Source organism: Notolepis coatsorum (assembly GCF_963971535.1).
Source record: "Notolepis coatsorum genome assembly, chromosome: 10".
In the NCBI taxonomy this organism is placed as follows: Eukaryota; Metazoa; Chordata; class Actinopteri; order Aulopiformes; family Paralepididae; genus Notolepis; species Notolepis coatsorum.
Window position 1 is genome coordinate 33,629,491 of NC_140174.1, and position 11,256 is coordinate 33,640,746.

Consider the following 11,256-nt stretch of genomic DNA (forward strand, 5'->3'; position numbering starts at 1 on the left):
AGTATATATACGCACTATGAACAAATAGTCCCATTAGTGGTGCGGTAGTCAGATTCCTACGCGGAACTAGGACTTGTTCGTACATGTGGAGCGGTACGTTTGAACTGGGTCTGAGGGGTATGGCAGCCTGGCACCAAGGTCTCGACCAATAGTAGAATGGAGACTATTATGGGATGTTCAGTAGGCTAGAATGGATATTCAATGCATATTGTACAAGGAATATACAAGGGATATCAGGGAATATTAGAGAATATACAAATACAATTAAATATATATATATAAATAAATATATATATTCGGTTTAATCTGGCCCTTCACAACAATCACTATAATCCAACCAATACTGGTTCTGCAATCGCCGCCGTCGGCTCCAATATGCACATGTCCAGTAGGTTCTACGACTAGGCCCTCCTCGTGTACTGGCACCAATGTATTTAGTCCACGCACACTGGCTAAGGTTCCACTAGCTACTAAACGAACAAACTGCTGGGTAATGCTGCACACGACGAACTGCTGTTGGCACGATGCACAATAAATAACGACTCTTTACTTCACATTAAGCTAAGTCGAACTTGACTTTACTGCATTAACTCTGACACTTTTACTATTCACTTCGCACGTGGTTCACAACACTCTGTTTAGACGAACTGCTTGCACTTCACTGTTTTACCGAACGCCGAACACTGCTGCTGTTTGCACCTGCCACGATATATATACTTAAGTGGCTTTCTAGTGCCAATCCTCAGTTCTCGTCTCGAATCAATGCGCTGGCTCCAGGCATGTTCCAACATGCCCAGACTCGCCCTTGAACCTGTCTGAGGACGAGACTGCCTGGCGCTGCCGTCAGGGGCATTATCCAATGAGGAAAGTAAATATTACTAGGATTCAAACGCAGGCTTAAAGGGATATAACTTGTATATATAAATAATATACAAGGTATATAAAACAATAAACGTAGATTCTCAACTTTAATCTGGCCCTTCACAACAGTACCTGTCGGATTTGGTCCGCTGTGTGTGCCTCATGAGGGCGTGTAGGGGCCTGAATGACGCCATCCTATAGTGGGGCAGATTAGTGAAATAATCGTTCACTTCCGGATACAAGCGCCAAAATTGGTACACACACTCCTTGGGTAGTACTGTTTTGATAAAACCTGTTAGCCACCTGCAAATTCAAGATGGCGGCCATTTTTCAAGATGGCCGCCATTTAATATACAGTAATATTACATTTCCCAACAAAATCACATGGATACAAGCACCAAAATTGGCAAACATACTGCTTGGGTATTGCTCTTGATAAAAAAAATTTTAGGCACCCAAAGATTTTAAGATGGTGGCCACCATTGAATATACAGTAATTCGCAGTAATTTCACAATAAAATGTCCTAGATATGCACCAAAATTGGCACACACTCTTTGGGTATTGCTCTTTTGATGAAACCTGTTACCCATGTAAAAATTCAAGATGGCAGCCATTTTTTCAAGATGGCCACCATTGTACAGTAAGCTATATACAGTCAAATTACATTTAGAAGTAAAATAGCTTACAAGCAAGCACCAAAATTGGCTCATATTAGGGCTGGGCGATATAACGATAAATATCGTGATATATTTTAATAATCAATATCGAATAAAAATATATATTGAAAAATCGCTTTTATTTTTTATTTTAGTTTTCCGAGACACTAACTTATTATAGTCTCTCTCTTACCAATAGCAATATATTTTAGAACACCTAGATTTATCGATAGCAATAGTAATATAACGTTAATGCAACAAAACGAATGCCTTGCTTTGTTAATCATAACGTTGATGCAGTAGCGTATGTCGGTGTGTTGGCTGTAACGGACATGACAATAACATAACGTGTACACATTCAAATTGCGATAATATATTCTAACATTTTCAAATCGATGCAGTTGAATTTCCCCCTTAGGATCGATGCATTGTTACACCCCTACACCAAAGTCACTGGCCCACTGTGTATCTGTGTGTATAATAACTTGGCTAGCGTTATCAACAGCAGAGATGGGCAATAGGGTCCAGCTGCAGCGCCGGACGGCCGGAGTGCAAGCGGTGTGATGTAATTGGCAGACTCGACTGTCAATCAATGGTCTACCTGACACGCAAACTCATAAACAATGTTTCTGTACTGGAGGTGTACAGTATTTCAATAGGCAACTCTGAAAGGATTATTTTTCTAGAAGAGCAACACAGCCAAAACATAGGTTGTATGCATAAAAGGGGTTAAAGTTAAGTGACTGAACCTTTTGTAGCAGTAGTGTGAGGATTCGCCTGTCCCTGGACCTTTTTCCTGTGTTTTCCCTGTCTACTCTCCTCAACAGCCCCCACCCTTGCGATGATTTACTACTCTTCTCCAGCCCCCACCCTTGGACATCCTTGATCCTCTACCTTCACGCACCTGTTGGGAGTTTGCAATCACCTCGGGAGAGTACATAGGTTGCAGACTCCCCTCCAGTCCTTGTCGGGTCGTTCTGTGTTCTGGATTCTGTGTTCTGGACTCTGTATCTGTATCTGTGTTCACTCTGTGTTCATGGAGTTCTGTACGTTACCATCCTGTACGTTACCATCACCTGCCGCGTCTCCGGCGTGAGATGACGTGCCAGCCATCTCCACCTGTCGCCGTTTGCCTGGAGTGGGACACCGTCTTCGCTCTCTAATTCTCTACGGGAGGTTTTCCAGTGTTCCCACTCCAGACGTCAAGGCGGCACGCCATCGCTCCCGATTCCACGGGAGGAAGGCGTCTCTTCGTGATCCTCGTTCCTGGGGTGAGGCTCGTCGTCGCTCCCTAGTATTCCACGGGAGGACGGCGTGTTCCCATCCCGGTCCCCTGGGACCCCCTTTGTTCTGCGCTGCCCGTCTGCAGCATCCGAAGAGGAGGAGGAGGATCCCCGTGCCAGGCCTCCGCCGTCGGGCCCCTGTCCCCGTGCCAGGCCTCCGCCGTCGGGCCCCTGGTCCCCGTGCCAGGCCTCCGCCGTCGGGCCCCTGTTCCCGTGCCAGGCCTCCGCCGTCGGGCCCCTGTCCCCGTGCCAGGCCTCCGCCGTCGGAACCCTGTCCTCATCCCTGTAAGCAGCTCTGGCCCTCGCCCTGTCCAAGGCCTTAACCCTGTTCTCTGTCCCTGTCTCCAGCCCGCTTCTCCGGGCCTCTGTCCCTGTCCCCCTCTCCAGTGCCCCTGGTCCTGGCCCTGACACTTAGCCCTGGTCCTTAGCCCTGGCCCTTAGCCTTAGTCCCTTAGCCTGTTCGCCTCTTAAAGGCACAGTGCCGCTTTTCCATATTTCCTTGACTCTAGTGTTTTTGTGTTTTCCCTTAAAGGGACTGTGCCGCTTTTTGTTATGTAAGAAATAAATGCCCTGTTTTGGCTTACTCTCATACCTGTCTTGTGTTGTGCGATTGGGGTCGGTTACAAACCATAACAAGTAGTTTGATTTGATAGTTTATTTGATAGGGACAGCACATGTTAATGAACATCAAGTACAAAATACAAAATGTAAACATGCAGGGTTGTAGCAAGAGCTAATTTACACGCATGCACACACAGTACAATTATACATTTATTTTTGAAAAAAAAAAAAACTCTGTTACTTGAAATATTTTCACTGTGCTCCTAAATATTTTTGGGTGCTCCTAAATTTCTTTGTGTGCTCCTAAATTTTTTCATTTAGGAGCACATGTGCTCCTTGGGAAAAAGGTTAGCGTAGAGCCCTGTAGGGGGCGTAACGCCGCAGGCAGACCAGACGCGATTCAAGGCAGGCGGACGGGCAAGCCGCTTCACTTCCGCTCCCATGTTAACGGATGTAGCTGTGCCCACTGGCCGCGGGCGACTCGCGGGGCGGAAGCGATCGTTTTCGCTTTGGTTGGATTCGAGGCGCGCGCAGAGGCGTGCGCCACGCGCATTTTCACAGAAATACACTCAATATCTGCATTATTACCACACATATATATGTTGTTCAACCAACTACCATTGATAATGTAGTTTTATAGTGGCGTAGGAATCAGTCTGAAGAACTATATCTATAACTATATACTGATATCAAATAATAACCTACAATGTTGCATAATAATAATAATAATAGCAGGATATGGCCACCTTGTCACCTATATAACCTACTAATAATGACAAACGTTTTATTTACACGTTTTATTTGTTTCCTGACAGCTAATTTGAACAGCAACCAGTAGGCTTGATATCAGTGTATATATATATTGAAAGGGCTAAATCTGTTCTAGTCGGCACAATTTACAGACCGCCAGACCAAAATGGCTTTTATGATGTGTTGGATGCGTGCTTAGCTGGAGCTGAGGATGCAGAAATGATTCTTATTGGGGATTGGAACACGGATATGCAACAAAAAGATGCACCCGTCTTCAAATCCTACAATAGGTTTTGTGATCTGCACGGCCTCAGCCAGATAATCACACAACCCACACGTGTATGTGAGTCAACTCAGACTACCATTGACCCAGTGGCGTAACTCTCTCTCAATGTGTGCGGGGGACAGATTTGGGGGCGTGGCGAGTGACGTCGATGGGGGGGGGGTTAGGGGGGGGGGGGGGGGGGGCCCTGTACCTAGAGTTTTTTTTTTTTTTTTTTTTTTTTTAAATACCAGGGGTGCAATACCGCATTTTCCCAGGCGGTGGCGCCATTTCTCCATGTAAACGACACACTGAACTCATACAGAAACAAGTATTGTTGTGACAAATAATAAACAAATTTGAAAGGTTTATGGTGAAAGAACATTTATTATATGGTGCTTCAATTAGCAATTATGAACACAGTAATACAAGATATGCATGATAAAAAAAAAGACATGCTAAGTTCCTGAGAAACACTACTATACAATATACAATTTTAGCTCTTAATGTATCTATCACCTTTATCTATCACCAATCACTTTTAATCAAATTTAATTACAGGTACAAAACGTTCACATAAATCACTCTTATGCACTGGTACATAAGTTATATAACAAACCTGTTTGTAACTGAGGGGTACAATTCCCTGACTGTATTGATAAGTATGGTATCATTAAACCACTACCGCTTTATGTACTTTAATTACTGGCCATACAGTACACGATATATGAATATGATGAACACTTCCCACAATGAAATCGGTTCCAGTCAAAGGTATTAATCAAGTATTTAATGGAGCAAAAGGTACATAGGATACTTTACATTATTCTTTGAATGCACTTGTAAGGCAAAGGAGTATGCGTAGGCAAATCAATAACGAATGTCCATTCTCTGGTTACGCAGGAGGTAATTATACAACCTGAATCTTAGGGAATTATATCTATGGTGCACTAGTGATAGCGGGAGATACTGGAAGGGGTTCCCACTGGTTGTAAGCCAGCAAGGGGGTAGAAGATCTGTCGGTAGTAGGACGTCTGGTCAACGATGACTAGGGAGACTTCAGGTACAGAAGCCGGTGCAGTAGTCTCTTGATCCACAGACGAATACAGCTTGGTTCTCTTGTAGACTGTAGCTCTACAGTGAAGAAAGCTAGGCGGCCTCAGGCTCTCTGAGCGCCGACTCGACTTGACTCCTCTCGGGGTAAATCCAACACGTGCAGGCGTCGGCGATTATCCGCTCCATAAATCATAGGACCAAAGCAAATATATTCCAGCCGCAAAGGGCTATGTAGTCGTCGGGTAGATTAATCCAGTGTACATGTCCATACGGTTCTCGCCTAGGTCTCCTCGGGTGAAAGCGCCATGCGGTCGGCCCAGCCTGGATAAGAACTCTAGCTAATACGAGAAAGCGTTGGAGATGCTGGTCACTATAGAATTCTAACCGCACGATACACTATACACAAATAGACTATTAAAGACTCAATAGAAATATGTCGCACTCGACGGTATAGCGCCAAACTCTGACAATTCAGTTACTAATTCGCACGCGGTCTCGATGCTCTATTCTGAGGCCAAACAGGCCATACTTCACCGCACGTTGTATCGTGGGTGAGGCTTCAACTTATCGGTAACATACTAAAAGGACGAAGGGTACGGAGGTAAGAGGCTAAGGGGCTTCTACATTCACCTGCGCCGTATTTATACGCACAGTGAACAAGTAGTGCCACTCTCATCTCTGTCGCCGTATCCCTGGCAGGGCCGGGGCAAGTACAGACATGTCGTGTCGGTGACTTTGAACTTGGCTCCGGGGGCCGGTCCCTGGCGCCGGTGGACCGCTGTCCAATAGGAGAATGAACTATTATGGGCTGGACTAAAGGGATATTCCGTGTATATGTACAAGGAATATACAAGGGATATCAAACGATATACAAATACTATGCAATATATATCAATAAATAAATATATATATTCGGTTTAATCTGATCCTTTGTAACAGCCGCCCCCTAATTAGTCCCACCTAATTAGCTAAGCAGAGACAGATTAACCGCACTGTCCTCTACTCAATGTCTGTTGTGAGGGTCAGTCAGTTCACAAAGTCATGGGGTCATGGTCGTCATCGATAGTATCGGGGAGCCTTGGCAGTTCTATTAGCCTCGCCACGGGTCGGGTGTAGGTCCGCCCTTGGACGAGCACTTCAGCTGCTCTGACCTTTCCGTCGGCACCGGTGATCACTTTGCTTACGCGGCCAGCCGGCCACATAGCTCGGGGTAGTGACTGGTCGATAATCATGACGACTGTTCCTTCTGTCAAATTGTCTCTCTCTTTTACCCATTTCTGGCGGGTCTGTAGAGACGGTAGGTAGTGGAGTAGGAAGCTGTTCCAAAACTTGTCAGCCAATACTTGACTGTACCTCCACATTCTTCGGCCGTTCGCTTCTTCAGGCCTGTACATTGTCTGGGGTAGCGCGGGGTCCAGCCGCCCCATCAAGAGTGTGTTGGGGGTGACTGGGTCGACATCTGCTACATCACTTGAGACGTAACCGAGGGGCTTTGAGTTCAATACTCCCTCGATCTCCGTGAGGACTGTCATTAGGACTTCTTCCGCCACGGTCTGGGCCCCAAGCACGGCGTACAGGGCTGTCTTTATTGAACGTACTTCTCGTTCCCAAGTTCCACCGAAGTGAGGTGCGTTCGGGGGATTAAACTGGAAGTCAATCTGGGATGGAGCGAGGTGGGTCTTAAGTTCTGGGCCCATAGCTTGGAAGCTCTCTCTCAGCTCTCTTTCTCCGCCTTTGAAGTTTGTCCCGTGATCAGACAACAATATAGACGGTTTGCCTTTCCGCGATGTGAATCTTCGGAAGGCCATAAGGAATGAGTCTGTGCTCATGGTTGGAAGGAGTTCTATATGTATCGCTCGGGTGGTCATGCATTTGAATACAATACCCCACCGCTTCTCGGTTCCTCTTCCTTTCTTTATATACAGCGGGCCGAAACAGTCCATACCGGTGGAGTGAAAAGGCTTGTCGCCGCGTCGGAGGCGACAGGGAGGTAGGTCAGCCATCCGGGGTATACTGGGCTGCGCTCGCCACTTACGACAGTCTAGACAGGTTCGCTGGAAGCGCCGCACTGCTTCTCTCCCTTGCAGTATCCAATAACGACGTCTGATCTCCACGAAGACTCTCTCTGCCCCTGCGTGGTGCACATCCTCGTCGTATTTCATTATGATCAGCTCTGTGACCTTGTGTCGGCTGTTCAAGACTATCGGGTACTTGACGTCATCCGGTAAGTCTGGGGCTCTCCGCAGACGACCACCCACTCTGATGAGACTATGGGCGTCGCTCTCGGGTGCTAGGTGGAGCAGTCTGCTGTCTGATGGGACGGGCTTTGCTCCCTGTAGACAGTCTAGCTCATCGGGGAACGAGTCTCTCTGGGCTCGTTGTAGTAGAAGAAGTTCTGCTTCTTCGTAGTCAGCTGCTGAAATGTCAGTAGTGGGCTGAACCTCTGGGTGGTGCCACAGAAATGTCTTTAGCTGCGCACTCTCTAGGGTGAGGCAATTGTCTATGTCGGGGTCTGTGGAGACGAGTGTGTTCAATCCACAGAACATAGATTTCTTGTTTTCGGCCTCCTCTTTACTCGCCTCCCGTGGGGTGGGTGTAGGCCACTCTTCTTCCGGGAGCTTGAGGAACTCTGGTCCGTCACTGTATGGGTTGTGACGGGTGAGGTCATCCAGGGACATTCCCCGGGTGATGACGTCAGCTGGGTTGTGTTTTGTGTCCACATACCTCCAGCTTGCTACTTCTGTTAAATCTTGAATCTCTGTGACTCTGACCCCCACGAAGACCTTGTATCTGCACGAATCAGACCGGATCCATGTGAGTACTGTCGTGGAGTCTGACCACAAGATTGTTCTTTGCACCGGAATGGTGAGTTCACGTTGGATTAACGTGGCGAGGTGCGCTCCTGCTAGGGCTGCGCAGAGCTCTAGACGCGGGATAGATTGTTGCTTTCGTGGGGCTATTCTTGAGCGAGGCAGGATGAAAGCAGTATGTATTTCTCCTCCCTCCTCTCGGGCACGCAAGTAGGCCACCGAGCCGTAGGCTACTTCGGAGGCGTCGCTGAAGACGTGCAGGTCCATCTGGCACGTCTCCGGCCTCACTGTGGGTGGGAAGTAGCTGCGGTGTATGTTAACACCTGGGAGTGAGCTGAGTTCCGTCTCCCACTCTCTCCATGTGGATGCAAGGTGTTTGGGTATGGGGTCGTCCCAGCCCTGGTCCTTGTCCCATAACGCTCTTACAATCATCTTTGCCCTGGTGGTGTAGGGTAGAATACATCCCAACGGGTCATATTGTCTGGCGAGTGTTCTGTATACACTCCGTCTGGTGGTCGGTAGTGCAGTCGACCTTCCCTGCTCCTTGGTCAGGGGTGTGTGTTTATAATGGAGCGAGTCTGTTTTGAAGCGCCAGACTAGTCCTAATGTCATTTCTTGGGCTTCTCCTGGGATGGTCGCCATCCAGGTCTCGCTGCTTGCTGCCTTGTCCTCGGGGGAGAGGCTGCGCAATACTTGCGGGTCGCTGCTGGCCCACTGCCTGAGATCAAAGCCGCCTTTGATCAGGGAGGCGCGGAGCTTGAGTAGAAGGGCCTCGGCTTCTTCTGGCGTCGAGACGCTTTGCAGACAGTTGTCCACGTAGAAACTATTTTCTACACTTTTTCGGACCTCTTCATCAGCTGCTGGGTCCTCTGCGACGTGTTTTTGCAGTGCAAACGTAGCACAGCATGGGCTGCATGTGGTTCCGAAAGGGAGGACTTCCCATTGATAGATGGCTGGTTGCTCATCCCCGATCCTCTCTCTCCATAGGAACCGCAGCAGGGGCTTGTCCTCCTCCACTAGTCTCACCTGCAGGAACATCCCTTTGATGTCGCCGCTGATGGCCACCTTGTCCTGGCGGAAACGTAGTAACACGCCTAGTAGGGAGGGGCCGAGTGTTGGGCCGGGCAAGAGCTCTTTATTCAGATTTTGTGATCCGATCTGGTAGCTGCAGTTGAACACAATACGATCCTTGCCGTTGTGGTGGACTTTGTGGTGCGGCACGTACCATGATTCGGTCGTCTGATCGGCCTCTTTAATGTCAATTTTCTTTATGTGTCCCGCTGTGATTAGCTTGTTAATCTCAGCGCGGTACACAGTCTCTTGAGCAGGGTCTCTGGCTAGGCGCCGCTCTGTGTTCAATAGATACCGCTCTGTCGCTTCTTTTGGGGCGTGGAAGGTGGGCATACCCTCTCGCCTCAGGAGTGGAGTTGCGTATCTCATCACTCCGTTGACTTTGACTCTCTTTGTCCCTTGCTCGAGGAGTGCTATGGCGTAAATGTCTTCCTTGGAACGAATGTCTTTCTTTTCGTTCTTAAAGGGCATTGTCTCTAGTGTCCATAGCCTCTCGACATGCTGTAGGAGGGTGGTGTCTTCTTCTGTCACTCTGGAGTGGAGGCAGCTAGTGGCTGCTGTTCGGTTAAGAGACTTAGCGAGGGGGCCTTGTAATGTCCATCCTAGGCGGGTCTCGACTGCTGCAGGACAGCCTCTGGGCCCTGTGTGGACCCGGTCTATCGGGACTATGAGGTCTGCATGGTCGGAGCCTATCAGCAGGGTCGGGGTGGCACCGTCTATGAGCGGGATAGGTAGTTGACGCAGGTGCACATATTTATCCATCAGCTTGGCGATGGGGTAGGTGTACTGCGACAGGCCTATTTCTTGGCTGGTGAAAGCATTAGTAATCCTATACCGTCTCTCTGGCTGCCCGCTTGCTGCGATAGTGAAGGAGACATTCTCGCCCTTTATCGTCTTTAGATCTCTTCTTATTGTCCGAATCGTCATCTGGTTTTCGCTCCCCCGCAGCCCCAGCTGGGCCGCAGCGGATGCGAGGAGAAGGGTCTTCTCTGACCCGTCGTCAAGGATGGCGTAAGTGTCCATGACCTTGTCTTGGTAACTCAGTGTTACGCGGACCACCTTTAAGAGCACTCGGGCGCCCCCGCTGCTGGCGGGGTCAATGTACATAACACTTGCCTTTGTGCTGCTTGAGGGTGCTGGCTTTCTTCTGTTACTGTCGTGTAAGACATCTAGGTGGGCTCCGTCACACCGACTACACCTCTTCTTTAAGCGGCACTCGGCTGCCATGTGACTGCGCGCACATCGGTAACAGCGTCGGTTGGACTTTATCCATTGACCCACTTCGTCGGTGGTCATCTTCTTGAATGTGTCACATTGTGACAACCAGTGTTCTTTCTCGCAGTACGGGCACACCATCTTCCACTTCTCTTTCATCGAGGGGGTACTGTGGTTCTTGCTGCTCGGTACTGGTTCTGATTGGTGCATGACAGTCACCAATCTTCGGCCATCGTTTGCTCTCCTAGGTCCCTCTCTGGAGCTTGGTGTGCTCCGCACGAACGTATCCAATCGCAGGCTGCTGACTTCTCTCGCCAGGAAGTCGGCTAGGTCTAGGAGGGATGGCTCGGGACCGTTAGGATCACGGTGGTCTCTTTGCCGCCTGAAGCGCTCTTGTCGGGCGGGCGGAAGCTTCTCTAAAATCCTCTCGACATTAGAGTTTGCGTATAGTTCGTGCATACCCTTTTCTCGTTGCGCCCCCAGCATCCCTACCAGGGATTGTACCTTGATAGACAGGTCGTCTAGTGAGCGATTGTCTGTTGCTGGGGGTAGGCGGTCAATATGCCTTATCTCTTGTATTACGTAGTCCCATATGCGTCCATATCTTTGGTCGAGTGCTGCTAGAGCCGCTGTGTATGGGGTAGTAGAGGTGGCATAGGCCAGCGCTATATTGTGCGCTCGGGGCGCCTTGAGGTGCTTCAATAGGATAGCATACTTGTGGCGTTCATCA